The sequence below is a fragment of the Mycteria americana genome, chromosome 4, assembly GCF_035582795.1.
Source record: "Mycteria americana isolate JAX WOST 10 ecotype Jacksonville Zoo and Gardens chromosome 4, USCA_MyAme_1.0, whole genome shotgun sequence".
NCBI classification, from domain to species: domain Eukaryota; kingdom Metazoa; phylum Chordata; class Aves; order Ciconiiformes; family Ciconiidae; genus Mycteria; species Mycteria americana.
This window is the reverse complement of record NC_134368.1, coordinates 42184498-42208353: the sequence shown is the minus strand read 5'-3', so window position 1 is coordinate 42208353 and position 23856 is coordinate 42184498. Positions and strand designations below refer to the sequence as shown.

The window sequence follows — 23856 nt, the reverse complement described above, 5'->3', positions numbered from 1 at the left end:
AGCATATAATGCAATGTGCTCCACTGGAGAGTTTTAAAGTGATTTAAAGAAATACATTCCACATCTTCGAAAGCTGTAAAAATTCCAAATAATTCAATAAAGTGCATTAGAACAATAGGTAGAAAAAATCACTCCTAATGTTAGTGAAGCTTGTTTTCTGCAAAACACTCTTTTCTCTTACAAGAAAGACATGCAGTTTTGCCCTGCAATATTCCAGCTCTGGTGCTAACAGTGGAAATTGTAGTGAAAGCAACACGCTGTTCACCACTGCTGGCAGTAGTGCAAAGAGCTGATGCAATGCTAGCACAAACAGGTCCCTGGCAGACACAGGATTTTAGTGACTGCATGGTATCGACCTCTTTGCACAGCTTCTGCCATGAGAACAACTGCATGAGAGGAAAAAAACCAAGCCCAAATGGAAGCAGCATCAGGAAGGATGTACTCACTTCACATCACAGTCCATTGGAAAGGAAGATGAAAGCAAACAGCTGTGAAAAGCAGAGCTATTCTGTGCAAATTCTGTAAGGACAGTATTGAACCCTTCTCTTTGAATTCTTCCTCCATTCCCCTTTTTCTTCAAGTCTATTGTTGGAATCTGTCTTAAGGTAAGGAGAGGTCTGCAAGTTAAGACTTAGGTGTTTCTCCTGCTGTGCCTTCTCTGCAAAATAGTTTTTCTAAGCTTTAACTCTCCTTCTTCTCCCTGTGACTAGGCCATACTCCCTGTGAGACAGGCACTTGTCTCCTCCTCCTCCTCTTCCAACTTTTTCTGCAGCCTGGAGACTGCATCTGGTAAAATCACTGGTACTTCAATCCCACAGCACCCATTAGGGGCTGTTCTTGAAAAGGTAGGATATCATTCTGCGGGATGATAGTTATAGCCTGTTGCCTGTTTGCAATATTGACTGAACTTGATGTATCAGGCACAAAATACTGGTTTTATAGCTGTATGCATCTCAGAAATACTTTTTTTTTTGTTTGTGATCTGATAGTGGGATACTCAGAACTTTGCAATAAAATGGTGAGTAGAAAACCTGGCATTCCTTCCTTCTTCACATGTTGTGCCCTGGTACACATTACCTGACTTCAGAAGTAAATGCATTTTCACTGAAATTAATGTATCTTCAATGAAATAACCCAATTTTAGCTGCAAAAAGTCTTACTAATGTACAAAAAAAGATCAAACCCATAGAAAACCAGTCTGTTCAAGACAAAAATTTTCTCCTAAACCATCAATGGTTGGTTAATGTTTTCAATTACAGGTTTGTGTATCCCATCCAAAACTTTTAAAATCCTATTTTATAATAATTGTGGATGTTCTCAAATACCCAGCAAAAATAATGTGGATAAATAGACATTTCTCAGAGTAAAACAAGAGAATAATATGAAAAGGTACGTATTGTCAATATAAAACTAAACAAAAGCTAGATTGGTTGATCAGCAGAGGAGACAAAACCTGGCAATTAATCTCAACTCCAACTTAAATAATTAAACAATGAAAAACATGGAAAAAACAAAGGACAAAAAATAGTGAATTTGGCCCTAACACTGCTACTGTAACACTGTATAGGGCCTCTGAGTCCTGTTATCCTTTGCTTCACAGTCTTGGCATATATCCTCAGGCAATTCACTGAATCTCTCCTCAGCCATAAAACAGGATAAAATACTCATCCTAATGTGATACGAAGATTGTTAGTACTTTTTTAGTTTTAGGTTATGATGGGAAAAAGAAAGAAAAACAAAAAAGAAATTATTCCTAGAGGCATGTGGAATATGCAATGTTGGGTGAATAAAAATAAAAGTTGCTAATGCATTTTTATGCTCTTCAGTAGAAGAATTTCAAAATTAATGAAAGAATGGGATACAGTAGCTTAACATACACTGTCTTAGCTCAAGTACTTAGTAAAGTCTCAGGAACCATAATTTGAAAACATAATTCAACCTTTTATGTAAATGGGGCCACAGAGATTAGAAAACAGGATAATGACAAATGGCAAAATATCTAACTGTTCAAGCCAATGGAAGGCTCAGTGTAAGAGCTGTTTTTAATTAACATCTTAGTGGTTTGGAAAATGGAATAAAGATCGTATTAAATAGATTTGCTGATGATGTTGCACTGAAAGATCTTGCCAAAACTAAAGCCAGAAAAAATACAAAGGACCAGAAAGGTTAAAAAAATATGGCAATGAAAGTAAACCCTCAACCTGGAAAAAAATGCAAGCTAAACATTTGGTAAAAATGATAAAACATACATGGGAGAGAAAAAAACGGTAGTGAGCAATTCCTTCGGTTGATGCCAAAATGAAGGTAGAGTCGTGGTTTTAGCAAGATCAGACATCAGAGCAGTCGTTCTACTTGGGGTGTCTCTACCATGACAGGTGCAAAGGAAAGTGATTCTCTCTCTGACCATAGTCTTGCACCATTAAAAACTGACTGAATATTTGTGATGAATTTCAGCGAATAAAAGATGAAACTGTCCATGATGCTGCTAACCCCAATTGTTGAAAACTTGTGATTCAGCCTCTCTCCTCATCATCCTTATCGCAAGTTTTAAAACCAACACATTTTAAAAGTAGGAAGTGCTGTGTTTCTTCTGCTTTTGGAAATGTTAAGGACTGCATTTTAAGGTTTGGAGAGAGGAGAGAGCTGGGTTTTTTATTGTTGTTGCTTTCATTTCCAGAGACTGAAGAAAAAGCTGAGATTTGCTCTTTCCATATAATTTCAGAAGCTGTTGCCTTAAAACAAACAATATGTACTATGTAGATTCATGACAAAATCATGAGATTTGGCAACAGTACACAGCCATAACATTCACTTCTAGACACTATGACTGAAGGATGGTGATTCGCCTATGAGAATTTCCAAGAAAGTAAGTAAATTAACATGAAAGGAAATCTTATTCTGAAGGTCTCCTGGTAAAGTGGCTGTTATTGAGATGTTGCTGTGTAGTGATATGGCAAATGCTGACAGAGGTCAGAAACATCTTCTGTATCTGACTCCTTAGTTCAAGAATTGCCTAGAGAAGCTGAGCTTTGTGGCTGAATCTTAGAGCAGACTTCATATTTGTACATTAGGTATCCACGTCACACTTCTTTTTTTTTTTAGTATTAGGTCTAATGTGCTTATATTTACACCTGTAAATTATCTGTGCTTAATGTTCTGTAAAATATCATCTATAACGCTATCGATAAAAGTTGGAGGATTGGGAAAGTGGTGACAATTATGTATAAAACTCTAAGAGGATAAATTATGATTCTTTGCCATGCTACCTCTAGTTGCAAAACCACTCTTCATTTGCGCAGGATGCTGCAGCTCAGAAGAGCTCAGGAAATGTGTTTAATCCACTTAATATCTGGAGGTTATTAAATATTATTATCATCATTTAATTTGATTGGAAAACTGAGTTGGACTGGTATTGATGTCATGAGTGGTAGTAAGGGGATTAGAATGCAAAATGTACCTAACACTGAAGTAATATGTCCAAGATAATGCTGTTTTAATTAAGGCTGAACTTTGACACAGTGCTGTTGAAAATTTAGGACTCTACCTTGTTTTTCCACAGCTCACCCTCTCTACTTATGCAAATGAACGCCTCCTCTTTGTTTCCAAATAGCCTAAATTTCTGATCCGTGCTTCTCTCAACAACCACTGTCACCAACCAAAGCTGAAAATATCTGTACAAGTAGTTGGTTCTGTCCAGCTCTTCTAAAGTATTTGCAAGCCATAGAATCATAGAATCATTAAAGTTGGAAAAGACCTCTAGGATCATCTAGTCCAACCATACAAGTTTGTTGTTTGTTCAAGATTGTTGTACTAATGTTTGCTGTACAAACTTGTGTATACAAGTTTGTTGTCTGTACACTCTTTTTTAAAGTAAAATGCCTCTTGCTCCAATGTGAGGGAGAACTGTTACAAAACATCACATAAAAACCACTTTTGCAAATAAAACATCCCAAACCAAAAAAGATTTAGAAATAAATTTAGTTTGTATAAATTAAAATCAAGAAAAAATTTAGACATACTTGTTGGCGATTAAAATACAAAGACTGTTCTGCCTGCTACATAATGACGTGAACTTTAAAAGATATGAGGATACACAAAGGATGGAAGCAAAGGTTAAATTTAAATTCAAGTTATGTTGAGCTTAATAGAGTTGGTGTTACATGTAATATTCTGCTTCTTTATATAATTAAACAAAGCAGTAAAAAACAAATTCTTCTATAGTTTAATCTTTATTTTTAAAGTATATAAAATAACCTAGGAAAAATTTTAGTGATTTTAACAGAATGGTAGTAGAAAACATCTATTCACCACATTTTTTACTTTTGAACAAAATGTGGCAGCATTAAATGACCTAGTAAAAGACAAAAGCACATGCTTTGTAGAGTTTTAAAGCAGAATCCAGAATCCTGTTTGAGGTTCTGAACTATCTAAAAATCTTGCATGGGGAAGTAAAAGAAAATGGACATCAATGCACAGGTTGAATTTATATGCAGCTTCTCAAAGCACATCAAGCAGAGGAAGGCTGAGGACAGACATACAATGTAAGTCCTCAAGCAGCTTCGTTCAAGAAGCAGAGTGGCTGCATACCCAGAGGCCTAAACCTTAAGGCTGAGAATTGCAGCTCAAGTGTCTTTAGCTTTTTTTGAATAAGGCAGCAAACCACTTATGCTTCTATAATTTCCAACACTTTTGAGAGATTTTTACAAGCAAAAATTCTTCCCTTAACACCTCCTGCCACCATTTTTAAATCGGATTAATTCATGCTTAAATAATACAAAAATCCATCCTTCTGATATGGAATATGTTTAGTTTCAAAATCTTCATGTGTAAGTATTGGCCTATAATTTCTTTAAAGTAAAACGACAGTCTTAAATGTAGAACCACATTTAGACAGGCCAAAAATTGTTGAGCAACTGGCTAAATGAATAAGTGTTAATAACAAAAAACTCCTTCCAGTGAATCAAAAGAAAAAAGCCTTTGAAAGAGAAGTTGGAAATGTTGGATGATCTTGATATAACAAGACCTGTCAAGGAAAATCCAGATCATTATACAAAGCAAAGTGAATTTCTTGTACCGGTATTCATTACAGAAAAGACCATACATGCAAATCATGCTTTACTGAAGAGTCTGAAGAACTATTTCCAACTGAAACATGAGTACAAGAGGTTTGTTGTGTAGTGATAAATTAAAGAGGAAAAAATTTTCAGGACCTAAATGGTATTTCCAGGAGTGCCAAAGGTACTCAGATAGGAAAAGCCTGTACTGGTAATTGGGATGTGTTGACTATTGCTTAAATTGGCTTCAATACTGAGAGAATATGACACAAATCTTTGATATCCCATCAGCTACTAATCCAGAATTTTATTTTTAGACTGTCTTTATGTAAGCCTAGATAAATTGATGGAGAACACATTAGAATATGATACATAGATATGATGCTTTGGGGAAGAGTCAGTAAGTTTCGTAGATGTAGGCATGACTTACAAACCTGATAAGGTTCTTTGAAAGAATGATTTACCATGTGAATAAGGGTAAATCCAGCTGGTATGGTGCAGCTGGACTTTCAGTCTCCTTTGCCAGATGTTCTTCCAGAAGCTGTGCCCTTACAGAGTAAGAGGGAAGGGCTTGTCATGTAGTGACAACTGAGTGACAATTGCTTAAATAGTAAGAAACAAAGGGTAGGAATAAGTGATCAGTTTTTCCTGGGAGGAATGTTAGGGATATTCTCCCTCATGGATCTGCATTGATCCCTGTACTGGTAACATGGTCAGGAAGATGGCCAAGTACAGGAGTGACAGTTTGCAGGTGATATGGAATTATTTTAGAAGAACAGTAGACATAGTGGTACTAGTAGGAGTAGGACTACCTTGTATTTGCCACAGTTTAAGTGAATATATGCATGTAATTTCTGTGATATGATTCAGTTCTTTAAGATGCAACAATTTGGTCATAGGTTTGAATCCTGTTTTTTCAAGAGCTCTGGGACGACAGAATTATTGGAGGATAATAATTATTTCAGTAGTGCTCCTGAAATGTTAGCGTACAACAGTATAAACCCAGATATCTGGAGCAGTTTAAACAGGAGTTACAGGATTTTTTTGTTTTTCTTAAAAAAGAATGAGTGTTTTATTCTGTCACAGGCTGTATTCAATGCAGAGGCTACAGCAGGATAAGGAGGAGGAAAAAAAATTATATTATGAATCTAACAAAAATGTTTAAGTAGATGATTTCATAAAATAAGGAAGAAGTAAGGAATAAAGTCTTCTGAAAGGCATCTTATTTTCTTGAAAATGGGGCTATGTGGACACAGGAAAAACTGAGTTAAATATCTTGGGTATTAACAAGGAGCACTTGAGTTTTCTGAAATTTTTTCGTCATGGATGTAACCTCTATTTTCAAGGGAGATTTGATTAAAAACATGTTTTCTAACAAAACTGCAACTGCCTACTCAGTCATAAAAAAAAAGTTATTTTTTATATGCATCTATTTACTTCTCCAGAGAAGCATATAAGATGGGCTAACAATCAGTGTTCTTACGGAGACAGTTAACTAAATAATTACAATGGAAAACTGTGGTAATTTATGAAGAACATGTTATGAAAATATTCACTAACAGCTATTGAGACAAAATGCATACAATGATACATCCTGGAGACAAGAGGCCAATAAAAATTCTGCACATGAATAAAGAAAAGAATTTAATCTGAAAAGAAAAATCCAACAAAAAATGTCAAACTGCCAAAGCTTTTCCGCTGCCTACCTCATCCTTGGGGCTGGCAATAGGCACTCCACCCTGAGAGCACTGTTTCCAGTCCCTTTCCCACAGCCTCTCAGTGAGTGCCGTCCAACAAGTGGAAGGGGGAAACCACGACAGCTATTCCTACAAGTTTTCACTTTTAGCACCAGCGTGTTAATATTTAGGACTTCTACAAAACACGGCAAAGAGGAGAATCTCCTGTTGGTAGCTGAAGTTGGGCACATAATTTTTTTTACACTTTACATTCAAACACAAAAAAATATGCTACGTTTGAGGATGAATTGTATCGCATTAAATATCCGTTACGCAATGTTGTGACTGCTGGCTTTCATGTGGCTTATCACAACGATAGGTCTCACTGATTTTATTGTCCCTGCGCCAGTTTGAACTCGGTATAATTTCTTTCTTATATTAGCAAATAGTCCTGCCCCTCATCAAAGTTTATTAGTGATGTCCATGAGTGGTGGATGAGCCCATGAGCTTTATGCAGTTCTACAGCTTCCTGCTGTCCTGGGTGTCATGTCTGGGCAACCTGGTGTGCAAGCTGAGCCTACCTGTGCTTACCGGATAAGACCAGATATGGATAAGTATCTGGCATGGATAAGGACCAGATACGGATACAGGATAAGACCACAGACCTGCCTGGTGTAGTATTAACTTTTAATCCTTTTTTGGCTTATATCAGTTTAACACTGGCTTTGCAAAACAGTTTCAAAGCCAGAAAAATAGGAAAAAATTATTTGTAGAGAGTAATATGTTCATTTCTAGCTGGATTTACGTGAACCCATGCAGATTGCTATGTTATGTCTACTGACACCACAGATATAAGATAAAAACACACTCCAGCTGTCTGATAAATTCAGGGCCAACATCTCTCCTTCAATTCAGACACAAATGGCTTCCACTGAGGTTAATGGGTCTAAGGTGCTTACACTATAGGGTCCCTAATTGTTTCTTGGCTGGCTAGCACTTGATATCAATACACATGCAGTCAGTATTGAAATATATGTGTCATATCAGTATGATCAGCTAGATGGTAAACAATACCCTGCCGTTAGCTCTGACAGGAGAAAGAGATTTTAGTGCGCAATCAAGAAAAATAGTTGTTAGAAATATAATAACTGCATGTAGCTCCTTGATGAATTACTGAACTTCAAGAACAAGCATCATATGTTTTTATGGGCTATAAGCCAACAATCAGGTAGCAAGACTGAAAACTCTTCTAAAAGTTCTGAGTGTCTTTAGACTGTACGATGAGGATGAATTATTTGTTATGTTGTCTTCGTGTATCTTTTTTGACAGCTTTTGCTTTTTGGTTCTGAAATTAACAATTTAACTGTTAGTGTCCACATGTAACTAGTTAAAACTAATGCACAGCTTATCAGAAAGAGAGCACCGTGTTATAATTAACTGAACGATTTTTATAGGGCAACTTCCATAAAAGCTCCTAGATCATTGGAGGAAGACATCAGATAATGCCACTACTACAATAAACTGGAAACTTTCTGGAGTAGATGTAGTGCAATCAATTAAAAAAAATCAAAAGAAAAGGATCCAGTGAAATACTGCAAGTGACTGATAATAAATATAAATAATACAGAGGTCAGCTTAGATCTTTGCTAGGCACGAGATGTCTTCAATTCATAATTAAGCATGTAAAGACTTTGGGAATTTTATATGAGGTCTTATTTTACATTTGAAATGAAAAACATAAATGCAGATTGCTCAATTTTGCTTATAACAAAAGAGAAAAATTTCAGGAAAACATAACTGAGGTATCCGTGAAAGAAAATAAACACCTGTGTTATTTACTGCAATCATTTAATCACCTGCAGAACTCTATAATGCCAAGACATTTTATGGCATTTTATGGGTGCCTTCACTTACTGCAAGATGGCCTTCTTATAGATAGATTTGTCTCTTTTTTTTTTTCTTTTAGCTTTAAAACAATGTTTTCAGGGCTTTCCTTGAAAGGCAGATGCAGAATACCTGTGTCAAGCTATTGCAATATTCTTACAGCAGATCAGCCAAGTCTGCTTTTCCCTGTGGAAACACTAATTTTTGGCCAGATTGTTTGGAATTACGATCAATCTGGAGTTTTATATTGTTTTTTTTACCCCTTGTTCCAGGCTATGACCTCATTAGGGTATATCATGTGAAATCAGAAATATCTGAATGTTGAGCAATAGCTCTGGCATTCAAATCTATGAAAATCATCTGTTAGTCTTCTGATATCCTCATGCAGATTGCTCAGACTCTCTCACAGATGTCATTCTTTACGTCAGATTATACACATCAGTTTATATTTTGACTTTATTTTAAAGTCCAGATTTCTCAGATCTCTCATTACATCCTGTTTCAGCGAATGGAAATAGTCTGTCGACTCAGTGGTCTCAGTTTCTTCCACTTCCTCACTCATCACCAAATGTGAGATGCTGAGCTGGCATCAAGTCTCCAACTCATGACTGCTCTGCAGCTGCTTCCTTCCTATGGATCCAGGCTGCTGCTGCTCCAGTACGCCGAGTGCCTGAATCCCTTCTCCTTCCCCCAACAGAGCTTGAGGACATATTGCCTCTGAGAGGGTTGGATTAAGTGGGAAGAGGAGTGTGGCTGAACTCATTAGATCCCATGTAGTTTGGTGATGAGGATTTTAGATTGGTTTTGCTGTCCTGGCAACCACAAATTGCCTGGGCAAAGAGCAGCCAAGCTGGCTATAAACACCCTACTGAATGCTGCCAGAGTGGTATTTATCACTCTATCTTAGTGCCAGAGGAGGAACCATTTCTCAAACAAAGGAGTTTTGTTTAATGCTTTACAAGTACCACGAGCATTCCTTCTTTCAAATTTTTTTAGGTTCTGATGTGCAAATGCTTCTATACGGGAGGAGAGCGCATGAATTCAATAGGATTATTCCAGTGGGTCAATGAGTTACTGCCTTAAACCTATAGGAAATGAAGCATTTCCTCCAAAACTCTGTAAGAACTTCCGAGAAAGAGGTATTCACTCCCTTGTACTCCACAAACACAGCCACACTACTGCACTAGCCTATGCTATCTTCAAAACCCAACGTGGAAGGACAACAATAAAAATCATGCGGTAGGAGACAGCCTGCACAGTAAATACAGTTTAACGTGGAAAGGAAACTCCTGGGTTCAGTCCTACAGTTCTCAGGCAAACAAAACTTCTACTGAAGTTACAAGGGAAAAAATTCTTCTGTCCTAAATGGGCATGCTCCTTTGAATTAAAGAGAATTTATTTACATCAGCAAAAACGAGTCACTGAACATGTAGATTACATGCCATACAGAGCAGGATATACCTAACAGAAATTTAAGTAAGATGAATGAAGTATTTTAGCAGAGATCTTTTTCATGATATAAAGATAGTTATGATTGTTGTGGGAAAAAAAAAAAGATCAGAAGACTCGTGGAAAATGTTTCTGAAGAGGAGATGTTAGTTAAGCTTAACCTGGGTATCTGATGTTTGGCATACAGAATACAAAAGGACAGGGAATTTCAATTAAGATTTAAGTTGACTTTTAAAAGTGTTATGGAAGTCTGATGACTACTATGTGTAAATTACTTCCAGATGCTGACCTGCATGAAAATGGTGGGATAGCATAATCCCATGTTTTAATCAGCACCTGTAACAGGTGAGATATCTCCAAAATTTGTTTCAAGAAATGTAAGTGTATCGAACATTTTTTTTTTATGTGGAGGGGAAATGTGATAAGGTCTAAATTTTTCATGCGTAATTTTCTTGAATTAGTCTTCAGGAAGGGTTTTTACATCCTAGAGCAATATTTTGTCCAGTTTTTGTGGTCACAAAGGGGAGTGAAAAAACTCCCCAGGTATAACTCTTTAGAGCGGTGGTTTTCAATTTACAGAGATAAAGAATGAAAACCTTAATTAATGTGAAAAAATTCTGTTTTTCCCTTTGTTTCACTTTTCAAATAACTTCTTGCAATGAACAAAACCAACACAGTTTCAGAGCACAGGTCTCGGTGTGCTGAGCTGATCTACAACAGGGCTCATTTGGAAGAACTTTACCAATTCTAATGAAGTTTCTGATCAATGTCCTGAAAGTGCACTGGACTGATTTCTTCAGAGACCGGGAATCAGATGTGAGAAATATAAGCATAACAAACAAAACCAGAAGAACAATGTTTATCATAATCAAAGAATAAAATCATCAGTTGAAGGTCTTATCTGTTCCAAGGTGGTTTTTAGAGGCCAACAACACTGAGGCGCTGAGGATGCTAGGGAAAAAAAGGTTCGCTGCTTGTGAAGGGGCTTATTTCTCATTTTTCATTTCTGTTTGTAATTGCTGTCATCTTTGTTTCTTATGCTTTGGATAAAAAAGGTGACTTTTATATTTATTAGAACTGGGTTTCAATAAACATTATGCAATATGGTAGACCAGGGAATGATTTATTGATAATTTGTCACTTATATTTATGGAAGTGTAGACCCTGGAGCCCTAGAGCTGGTAAATCATATTATGCAGCTACAAATGTTTTTTTATTCTTTGCTGCCAAAAGTGCACCATGTAAACTGATTGCCTCACCAAACCCCTGGGGCCTGATAATGATGCACTTGCTAATACAAAGAGAGGAGGGGTGAGGAGAAGACAACTAATTATAAGTTTATTTTTGTTTCAATATGTTTGCCATTTAATCTAGAGTTCCATAAACAATAGATTGATGAAATATAATTAGGAGGAAGATTACAGTTTAATGAGGTAAAAGATTGGGAAAGAATGTAAATGGAGCAGTAGGCTGTGCAGAGTTTTTAGCTGTTTATTATTGTACAGCTGTAAGGCACTTTCACACAGTTCCCAGATGGAAGCAGCTGTTAGCTCTTCGCCATTAGAAAAAAAGAGGTTCATAGTTCATTTTTATCCACTTGTTCCAGCCTAGTTATGTTCACTACAACACTTCACCAAGTCACAACTCTCAGCTACGGCTGAGACTGTCAGGATGGGCACCCTGTCTTCATTTGCCACTTTGCCATTCACTTATCTCATCTGGCAACCTCTCAAGCAACAAGCTGTTCCACTCCTTGTAATATGTTTATCTCCCACAGTGATGTCAGCAAAAGTCAGCAAATCTAATATTCATGCTCAAACAGATTTGTTGGTGCTCTTTGTTTATAAGAAAGGGCTCTATATCACCCCTGCAGCTGCTTCCTCTTCACCAAGCTTTGTTTTTGTACGGTACTCTTCAGATAGGCCTTGGGAGCTGTACAAAGCATGTGCCCATCTGACTTAACAGTGTTTTTGTTGGTTTTTTATATTAAAAAAACAACCCACATCTCTTTTTTTCCACAGCATGTTATGAAACCTGCATTTTTCCCTCAGCTTGTCAAGATCTCATACACAGGACAGAATATAAAAGGCAAATAAGAGAGGCGTTTCTTTAAAAAGCAGTCACTGGGAAAGAAAAAAGTAGGCAGACTTTCAAGAATGAATACTACAGTAACATTTTTCTTGTAGCACTTAAACAATTCCACATTATGGGCCAAGATGTCACCGCCCTGCACCCTGCACAGGCATTTACATTGGTGCAAAGTGAGTGTAAATCCTTACTAGTTCAGACAGGTTGTATGTTACATTCGGTGCCAAGGTATTGCACATGCTACAGGGAAGTAGAGAATTTGGTGCTATTTTCATAACAATTTATATATTTTGAGCTTCTCATTTCACAGTGCTGGGGACTATCTCAGATGCTTTATAAGGCACTTTCTGTGTGGGCTTAGATCAATTTATATTTCTAAGGTACCTTATGGATGATAGTCCTATTAGTCAAGGCTAAGGCAGAGTGTTGTGGTTTGTTCAGGGCTGGTGCTAGGCATGATGTTTCTGAACAATCTCTCGTTCTGGGTGAGGCATGCTTTTCTTCATTTGTTTCTGTTTTGAGATTAGACTTTCTAAAAGTTTTTTGGGCTACTTTACCGTTCATTCAAATGTTTGGCAAGAGCTTTATTGCAATTCCATGATTTACTTCCCAGCAAAAATTTGGGTACTTCCCAGGACAAATTTGGGGATCTGGGTCTAACCAGGTGGCAAGTGTGGCAATTCCTTTTCCACTAATATACAAAAGAGTCTAGTTATAAATCTCTAATATTTTTTTTTTTAGGGAAAAAAAAGAGAATTGCTTTAAATATTGAATGAAATTTTTAAGTTAAAAGAATGAAATTTTTAAGATATCTCTTTAAGATATTTGGCAATTGGCTTCCAAAAGACAATTTATTTCGTAGTTTCCAAAACACCTTTCAACATTAATACACATTAAACTTTTTAAATTTAACATTTACAAGAAACTCAGGAGTAGAATTCTGTCCTGATCTCTAAAAAAAGATGCAATACAAAAAATTCCAGCAGTATAAAGTTTTCTACCACTATCAGCAGGCCACCCACATGCTTAATCTAGAAGAACCACCTCTAGGCTATGAGAAAGGCTGTTCAGTCTCTGTGCCTCTACAAAACTTGGCTATTTTGCTGACAAGGATGCCGGTTAAAGCCAATTATGGCGGGGAGTTTTATGGTCCAAACAGCTGTCCAGTTGGAATTGGACTAAGACCACCAAGTTATTTCACATGTCACAAACAGGCATCTGATTGGTTAAATAAAGCTGCATATATATTTTTATGAATAGATGTGGAAGTTTTAATTTGCTTTTGTTTGTGGGGTCTTATTTATTGCTTGAAAGTGTTTGGATGCCTGCTGGGTATTTGTGAAAAAGGGCTGCAAAGGCTGCACATATTTCATCCGCAGTTCTGGAGCAGAAGTACAGTGTTGTGGCTAAGGCTAATCAGAGTAGGAAAACTATAGGCCTTTGGAACAAGATATGAAAGCTATTGCCAAGGTTGCAGACCAAAACCAAAAAACCACTACCCCAACTAACCCCACCTGGTATTTATGTATGTATTGTGTGTATATACATATATGTTTATTTAATATTAAGGAATCATTTTTGCTCAAAAATGTTACCTCCTGTTTAGGTATGTTACTACTTCAAATTACAGTACTTAAAATGACTTCCTTACCAGCTCTTTAGTGCCTGTTTTCTCTTGTTTGATTAGTTCATGCATCTAAAGCACTTTCCTATGTGCAATTTTTACTGTTTCCGCTGTTTAGCCAGTCTGTTTTTTCATCCTGTCTTTAACATGAAAGCTCTATGCAGCAACTTAGGAGAGAAAAGCATTTTTAATTTTCAAAATTGTGACTTTTACAAAAAATTAAAGATGCAATGGTAAAATTGGAAACACTAGCAAAAGAGGTCCAAGATAGCTTGAGAGTCTGCAGCTATATCTTAATTCCTAGAAAAAGACCTGCATTAGTCTTAAAATCACTGGCATCATTTTAAGATACTGACCCCAAAATTCCTGGGTTCATGGATCACATGCATATTTCTCATTAGACTAATAACATTACAAAACATTTATAATATGGCCAATATTTCTGATTTTTGTCTTTTTAAATATACTTCTAAAGCAAACTGCTTGTTCATGGCACAGAATTAAAGCTTCCAAAAGTTAAATTTGCCATCTACTTCTGAGCTCCATTATACAAAGCCTAAAAGATTTACTGCAGAATATTTGATTGTCTTTAGTATCAATACTTTCTTAATGTTTGCTTTCTCTCACAAGACATCTTTACTTAGCTTCTTTTCCTGCTGTCTCACTGTACCATTTGCTTATATTTTTTTCCTTCAGATAGATTTCTTTTTTCTTCACCTTCTGCATCTTTCCTTTTTCCTTTAAATAACTCCTTTGCTATCATCTGACTCATTCTTGCCTTGTGTGTCTGCAGTTTTCACATCCAAAAGTTTGTTCATAATTTCAAGATTACATTGTTTACCTCTTATTCCTCTTATTTCCTTCCTTTCTTCCTCCATGTTTTTTCTGTTCTGTTCCTTTCCAGTTGCTGATGTTCTGCCTGCCTGCTATTTATTCTCTCTCAAAATTTTTCTGTTTTATTAATAATTATTCCTGTCCTACTGTCAATAGGACTTTCACACTGTTGGTCCTTTCCCTGGTTTACTTCTCCTCATCCATCCCAAATCTTGTTCCAGTAATTTTGTTTATCTTATGCTTTCTCAGATTCCCCAAATGTTCTGGTTTTGTCCTCAGTCAATCAGCTGCTTTCTCAATCTTCATATGTCAGCCCTTCTCCAAATAATTTTGACAATTTCATTTCAGCTTTTATGTGACTTGTAAAATCAGCAAAGGATTCTCTAAAAGTAGAGTTTTTAGTTAGGGTAGCACGTTTTACAACAAGGAACAGTATTGCACAGTGCTGCTTAGATAATCAAATCTATCATAAGCCCTGCATTGTTTTTTCTTCTTTGGAGTAAAGATGACTTTCCATAGGAAGGCACACCAACATGTTAAAGACTTGGAAAAGTAAATAAATTTTTCTGTCTTAATTTCCTCAGCTGTATTTCTTTCTCATTTTCTACATAGTCCAGGTAGTACATATTTTTTGTAAATGGACTACAGGCAGTATCTAAATCAAAGCAGTATATCTAATAAATAAAATCTTTATATATTTATAATGATTCCTTCCCTCTTTATGTCTTATTATTGCTAAAAATTGACATCTAAGAGCAAGTTTTCTGTGATTTGAAGCAAATATGTTATATGAAACCAATAATTAGGATGCTGATTTGTTCTCTCGTTCAAGCAAGAAGAGTCGTGATAAGAAGCACAGAAAAAGCTTAAGTCTACAAATCTGTTTTTCTCTCAGTTAAATTACTGCAATATGGGAATAGTTGCATGGATCCTAGTGAAGAATTTCGTCTCCAAGATACCACTTGGCCAGAAATAACTTTTATGACCATCTAGCCTGTTCTTTAGGGTAACATAATAGAAAGAACCTACTCAATCACTAGGTTCCTTTCAAGCCCATTAAATACATTTGAGACTTAGTATATCCTTTAGAAGAGTATCTAACTGTAAAGCCTACAACTAATGGAGAAGCCACCACCCCCCAGTTAATCTGGATTTGACCAAAAGGTAACGCTCCTGTGTAGGTAGTTTTAACCAGATGAAAAAAATGTGTGAAATATGTAGGTTTACAGTGAAGCTGCAAGAAGTTTCTCAATACTAAGTGGGAGGAAGTTTTCTGCTCTAAAAATTTCACTAGAGTTTTTGAAAGTTTTGTGGGCTTGAACCTATACTGACATATGGTAACTATCAACTGTAAGGCATGGGTCGGCCTGATACCTCTTTGATAAGAAAAGCATAAAAGAGAACATAGGGAAGAGTTCCAGGGTTTTCCTTGAAAACAAACCTCCCCCCACCCAAAAAAAAAGAAAAAAGAAAAGAATCCAAAGAAGTCTTTAGCTTAACAGCTTAAAAAAATCTTATATGGAAGCTCTATTTGTCTAAGCATTTCAGACGCACATCAAAATACACTGGGGTTGTACTTCACCTGTTAATACATGCCATACTTCCGTAGTATGATAAACAAACTTAGCAAATCATTGTACCACGGCCATCAATAAGGACACACAGGTTTTAAAACTCACCAGAAGTGGAGAGTTTCTACGTATGTGCCTGAATATCTGCCACTTGGCCTCAAGGCCATTTCAAGTCCCCAAGTAAGCTGATATTTAGCACCTCATAAAAAAGCGGCATACACCTGAGTAGAGGAAAAAAAGTGACATTTGTTGGTGCTTTATATGGAGGATCACATTACCTTTCTTAAAACTAAGAGAAAGAAAGATCTTCATCCCTGTGTTTAGAAGAAGGAGAAGGAGTAAGGGTGGTTTTGCAAAAATCTTTGTTTTGCAGAAGGTGTTATTAAAACAAAACTAGCTTTGCATAACAGCAAGTAAGCACACTGATTTATAAAAAGGCAGCAAATTGTATTGAATTTTATCCTGAATGAAAAGATTTACAGTACATTCCTAAGAAAAGTTATAGCTACTCTGCATTTACCCTCCAGGTACCTGGTGGCTTTTCGACTATCACGTGCTGAGAAAGATCTCTCTCTGAATACGCCCAGATGCATGTAACAAGTATGCTTGCTTTGAGGCCAAACGAGGAGGCTATGAGCCGCACAGTCTGCTCTGCTTTGTTTTCCTCAAGTGAAATATGGTTTTAAACCTAAATACTGAAATAGCACCAAATATTTAAAACATGTTCTAGTTGGTGAGTTTTTCCACAGGGCCGGTTTGTTTCCCATTCCCCCCATGACATCTCACAACTCTAAGTGCTCAATGACAGCCTGTAGAGGTTTCGCCATAATCCACCTTTATCCATTAACAGACACTCAATCACTAAAGTGCTTACTAGACTAAACATATTTATCCAACCAAATCACACTTTACAATGCAAAACTGCCAATCAGACCCCAGCTATTAACAAGGAACTGCTTTAAGGGGATTTTGGTGTTTGTGCTGTGAAGAGCATGCTTACCTCCAACAAACCACTAAACCAAATTAACATAGCTGTATCCTCATAAAAGAAACCAGATATCCTGTTGTGAAAATAGAAAGCTTGGTAGGACAGGGCTCCTTTGATGGCTAACAGTGTGGCAGACGAAGGCTTCAGACTACAAATCTGGTTACCACAGGCTCATTACAAAACTCTAGAATTAAGCTTTTGCTAACTTTAAAAGCAAAATAAAAATGTATCATTTGGGTAACTCAGTAAGTCATCAACTTACTAAGTTACTATTGTAATTGCAATAAGTGCTGTAATTTTTGGATAAGGCTCCTTAATTCTAATTGCTCCTTTGTCCAAGATCATGTTGTAAAAATGCTTGCATTAGCCAAAATAAAATCCAAGAGACACAAATGTGGTAGTAATAATAATTCTTTTTATTAGCCTGGAAAAGAGGAAGAGAACAAAGCTTTAAAAAGACTTCAAAGTTCTGACCAAGAGAAAAAAAATCTAAAATCGGAGAAACATGCATACACTCTGCCCTTTTATTAGACTCATACAAACTAAGTGCCATCACCACAACTTAGAGCTTGACAGCATTTCTTTCCCAGGCAGCAGGAAAAGTTACACCATCCATGTTGCAGGGCTAATTTAAGTTCTCTGTCATAAACTACATAAAACAGTCCTGTATATTCTCACTAGGAAGCCCTAATAGTTTTAGACTTATTGGTATTATACCTCCTTTAAATCCCAATATTTTAAAGCTGGATTTGACATTTGCTGAGACTTGGTGTATTTTCTCTCCATTTAACCATAGCAAAAAGAAAGATGAAGTTTTAAACTCTGAGGTAAGTGACTCATGAAAATTCATGTTTTTAAGAAACACTTATCAGTTTAAAAATGCATATATACCCTTCTTCTTTACTTCCAAATAGCTTTAGCTCTGTGATTGAAATATGTATTTCCAATCCTTCACTGCTTATCAAAAATAATGAGCACTTTTGTTTTTACTAGCTTTTATAAACACTTCTGGGGAAAATTTTATGAGCAGCTAGAACAAGTTTTACTTCTTGGAGAGAAGGCTTCATGCTGGAATCATATCCAAAATGAGTAAACCACAACACGAACAGATTTTCCAAAAATCACTAGAGCAGACTTTGTAAGTTAGAGTTGGAAACAAATAGTAAAAAGTACAAATTAAGTTGTCATGTAACAGAATAGTATAGTTTTGTATGCTAGAGTCAGACATCATGTTCCATCATAATACGTATCCATTGCCACTATGTCTTTAGTCTACCCGTGTTCTGAACAGTTATGAACAGTGCAAAAATTTGCAAAATAAAGCTGTTCCAGGTTTGTGCATATGAATGTCTACATATGTTTTTATATGAAAGAAACTGATGCAGGTTTTCAATGCATAATTATACCATTTACAGAAAGGGAAAAACATCATCATGGCACTAGAAGTACAAGAAAAAAAGAACAAGTTACAATACAAATTAAAAAGAGGAATTATTGTAGACCACATTGAATCTCAGTATTTAGAAAATACTTGCTGTGGTTAATAAGAAATACATGCTTTCAGGCCTTTGCTACATATCCATGTTAATACATTTTATATTCTGTATTGTATATATGTGTCATACGCAAGCAATGAAAATTCACACAGAAAGTGCTAAGAAATTACTGATTCCAGAAACAGTTTTCTCCTGATTAACTGAGAAAGCAATGTTAATAACTGTAATGCTGCCAATTTGGTTCTGTACCACTGATTTGAAACAATTTGTTGTTCCATGGAACATGAATTTCTCAATGTTCCACTTTGTTATTTTTAATTGGTGTTTTGTTTTGAAAGGTACCACATGTAGCACATTGAAACTTTCCAGCTAGCAGAAAGTGAAGAATAGTGCAAACACTGGAACAACAAAATATTTCATTCTTTCATAACTTTGTTACTTAAGTAAAAAACACAACCACATCATTAAAATATTTTACTTGAATCCTCATGTTATGTTTAGATGCTAGAGATGTTAATGAACTGTATGCCAACATCAGAAGCACACAAGGAAGGGAGGGAACAGCTAATCTGTTGAATTACATGATGCAACTCCATTGATACCTGTAATGTGTATGAGTAATAACACAACACTGTCCATAGCTCTCATTCTAAGTATCATGCCCCCAGTTTCTGTGTACAAGGGCAGTATTATGCCTTTTCACTTGTGACACATGAAAGTGTCAAACTTCCCATTTATTTTCCAGTTGTGTCTTTAAATAGACACAATACATCCAGCCAGATTGCCTATATTTTCCACCACATGGCCAGCACTGCTTGACTTGTCTTCTGGAAATGACATGATTCATTCTTTAAACTTATTCCACTGAAAAGGCTTTTCCACGTGTCACCCAGTATTGATAATCTCTGCAGAATTATATTTGTAGGAGATACAGTAAGCAAGTGAGTGCAAAATTCGTTAGCTGTTTCTAAGCATCTTTGACTGATTCATAAAGAATAAATAATAAATGCTTTCTGTAAAATATTTTAAAGTTAAAGTAATTTCAGGAATTCCAAGTCCCTAAAAACCATGTGAATTCATTAATATATGATGTATATATATACACTGAAACAAGGATAACATTGTACCATATTTTGGAATTCTTTTCTTCAGACTGACGATAGAATCCGAAGATTTAAGTTAGAAAATACGTGAATTGTCAATAACATGATAGATCTCACAAATGCAAGGTTTTTTTACAGTTCCCACTTTGTTCACATCCACAATATGGTTGTCATTGTGGCATGTTGTCCAATACTCCTGTAGCACAAGCTTAGTACTTCTGTTAAGTTTTTTTACTATATGAAGCCTTTTTATCATATTTTAACACAGCTTTACACTCTACTGAAAATCTTCAAAGTTATTGCACCTATTCTTTGTGTCCTTAGCAATGATGTTACCATCAAGACATTTTTCTCCCAACCAGTTATTGGTAATTGGCCTAACATGAGAGGATAATTATACTATCAATTCTTCATTACCCAGGACAATATAGGCAAAAAAGTAGATAACAGAGGCAGTATTTGACATCATAGGGACTGCTACAACTGACCATGCAGAGTCAGGTCTTTTGGGGTTATCAGGTCCTGCTCAGTACTATTTCTGCTGGACCACAGCTTTCCCTGGCAGAGCCATCCAGGTTGTTCCCTGTTTCTCCAGATACAGAAGGGCTCATCATCTGGAATGAAGCAGAGTATACATGTGATGACAGATATGGACTGGCTCAGGACTGGCTTCTATACAAGCTAATAAGGCCTATATGTACCTATACATACATATCTGAATACCTATAAACAACCTGCTAGCCCAAACTGGCAGACCAAGAGGAGGAAACTCTTGCTGGCTGGCTGAGTGGTCAGCCAAGACACCTTTCTCTTGGCTACCCCAAACCTGTTCCTTCCTTTCTTCTTGTTCAAGCAAATTGCTCAGCAAACGTATTAACAAACCTGTTTCAAGGGACTTGAAGGATTAGGTTACCCTCCTTTGTGGGTAAACCCAGGGGCCACCAGTAAGCCCACTCTAGTCTGCATGTTTGACAAAAAAGTTTTTAAAAGAAGGCGTTTCCTTAAGAAACAGTAAATATTGGCTCTCATTTATAACGTTAAATAACATAACAAATATCTGGTAAATAAGTCAACAGCTTTAGTCAAATGTTTTGTTAATTATTTAGCCAAAGTACCGCAGCTATCTGTCTGAAAAGAGGTTCCAGAAAGCATTACCATAATGGACAGATAGCATCTAACCTGCTATCTAGGAGAAACATTTCACATAAGAAAACTTCAAATTCTATTTTTTCTTCTGCTGAAACATTAAGGAGATGATAAACTGGTTATTATCACCTGCCCTTCTCAGCCTACGACTGAATCTAAGAATGTACTACGTTCCCTTCACAGTTCAATGGCAAATGGATCTTAAAGTAAACACTACTTTACCTCAAGTGGACATTACAGGCACATACAGATGGAACACACTGTTCCTCTATGCTTTAGCTAACCTTTATAGGAAAGTACTTAAAGAGGAAAATCCACAGCAAAAATGAAATATATGTTCCAACTAGAATACACATAAACAGGACCTTTTAAAATTTCATTAGCCTGACTTGTCAAATTCTGACAGCATATAATGCATTCAGGGTTTTATAAACCCCATAAGTCTGTGTGATACCAAAAAGGGAAAAAAATTGGAAGCCACAATTGTAATATCTAAAAATAGTCTACACTCAGTTTAGTATAACAGCTGTAGCTTGTTGAGCATTTTGATATTGACTGCCTTTTTTTCTTTACATACACAAATATAGATAGTTTTGGTTTAGACATATTCTAATTTGATGATGTTAGAAAGCTATTGAAACAGGTGTTTATCCAGTTTACAGTGACATAGGAATGGTCGCTTGGCCATGCAGTTGTGGCACAGGTTTCAGAAGCATTTGTTCCACTAGCTGGTGTCCAAGGGAAGGGCTGTTGCCATCTTACTGTCCTGATAAACTTGAGTCTGAATTTTTTACTCAGAAATTTACTTTGTTTTAATAGAGCCTGGAGCTTTTCTTTTTTTCCCCTAATTATCCACAATATCCAGTTTGCTGGACCATTCTGAGTCAAAATTATTTTGGCTCAAAAAGGTCAAATGTGGCAGATGATATCATATAACTCTGGAAAGTTGAGCAGAAACTAGTGCTTTCTCAGGAAGAAGCTCTTTTTTAGTCTTGACATCTCACGCTTCAGGAAAAGCTCTCCTAAAGCAGAGATATACTAACTACACATACACGTCTTCATTAAAAACATATAGATAGCTTGATTGACCGGTCTATCTCAGTACTTCAGTCTGAATTCATAGGAAGCCACAGAAAGATCTAGCTAGTCAGGCCAGGCTTTATTGGCCTCACAAATTTTGCTCAAATATCTGTGGGACAACAGTATGCACCCATTAATTAAAAAAAAATGATTGACAAGCCATTACTGTTATAACTGTGTTCTTTAACTGTTTCACACCATTGCCGCAGCAGTTGCATGCGGGGTCCATCACATTATACTCTCAGGACAATGTCCCTACAGAACTCATAAGCCCACACTTTGCATTTAGTAGCCATTGCATTTTTATGTAGTGATGTACTGTTCTTTTCCCCCAAATGCTATCCTACAACATTCATCTTCAACTAGTCCTTTCCTCTTCCATATTTATTTTAGAAGGTGACAGTATTAAAAAAAAAGGCCTTCTTTCTTTTTCTAGATACCAGGTCCCTGATAATCTTGCATGAAGTTTTAAGTCCCATTTTTGCTGCTGTGAAACTACATGAACCTATAATTTACATACAGGTTTAAACATGAACATTTCTTTACTAATAGAAAACCAAACCTCATTTTTTTGTTCAGTTTGTTTGTGCCTGGAAAATATTTATCTGGTTGCCTGTTTCAAAATCCTCTACTGAAAGGTCAAAGATTAACACCGAGCACCCTCTTCCTGTACCCTCAAACCGAGCATAGCAGACAACCTCCGTTGTCTTGGTTTCCTGCTACTCAGTATTTGTCAGACACTGATTACGAATAATACCCTGAGCAGTTATCTCTATATGGTATGTTTCTAACTCAAATGTCATAACCAATGAGTCACCATGAGTACGAGAAATAAGATTACCTTCTAAAATAAGTTCACAGTAATCCTTTTCTTAAATGTCATAGCTAACAACTCATTCTTTTGCACGACATGCAACTTTGAAGTAAAACCCACTTGTGAATGCACAGTGACTTGGTATTTCCATGATGAAGAGAGGAGTGGATTACTTTTTCCATACATCTTTATTTGGTACATTTTGGAGCTCAGATCTGTTTGCCACACAGACTTAAATTCATGAATATCAGTACAAATACGCTACCATTTCTTTCATACATTTTTCTTTTTTTGCATTCACAACACTTCATAGGCGGAGAGGAAATAAGTCAGACTATTGAAAATTGGAAAGCTTTAAAATAAAATAACGAGCAAAGAATTTTCCAGTAGGTGGGGCAATAAAAATGAAAGGCAGGTCCCCCAAGAGCCACAAACATGGAAGATTATAGCAGAGGAAACGGCCAAGATTGGATAAGCTGGCTGAACAGAGAGAAACAATACCAGAGACACAGGCTAAATGGTTCCACAAAGGAGAATGGAAAGGGAATTTTGAATTGGTGATAAAAGACCCATTATCTACATTTCTTTAGTTGACTGATGTTACAATGGATGTAAAATAGAAAAACAAGGAATCCTGTGGAACCATTAGCATTTAAATAAGTGTTTTGGGGGAAAGGCTCAGAGACAGAGAAATTCACTTAGAGTGGTAGAGTTTGGGCAGGATATGAACCCATTTCCAGGAACGGCAGTATTACTAAAGGGACTAACAACTGCTACAAATTTGTCGGTGCTCACGACATGAGCCCATTCACTATACGCAATAATTCGTATTGCTGCTGTCTCTGCCACCGTATCACAGACCTGAGTGGCAGGTGCGCCCTGGCATCCGGGCCCAGGTCCAACTGCAAATTCAGAGATACAGTTAGTTTCTGTGTTTCATACTCAGGGCAAGCAAAGCATCCACCTGGCCCTGGAGCAGCTCCAGGCCCACCACGGCTGTGCTCCCTGGCAGGATCCTGGTCTGCTCCAACACTGAGGCCCCCAGCCTG

General features: G+C 36.6%; 1 long non-coding RNA gene across 1 annotated transcript in view; it reads left to right on the top strand.

Annotated features, from left to right (window-relative positions):
• Positions 1-318: 318 nt before the first annotated feature.
• LOC142408658 (uncharacterized) overlaps positions 319-23856 on the top strand; it is a 31472-nt gene continuing 7934 nt past the window's right edge. Inside the window, exons 1-3 of the long non-coding RNA XR_012775367.1 lie at positions 319-605; positions 711-845; positions 17965-17995. This is a non-coding gene — a long non-coding RNA (uncharacterized LOC142408658). The remainder of the gene's footprint in view (positions 606-710; positions 846-17964; positions 17996-23856) is intronic.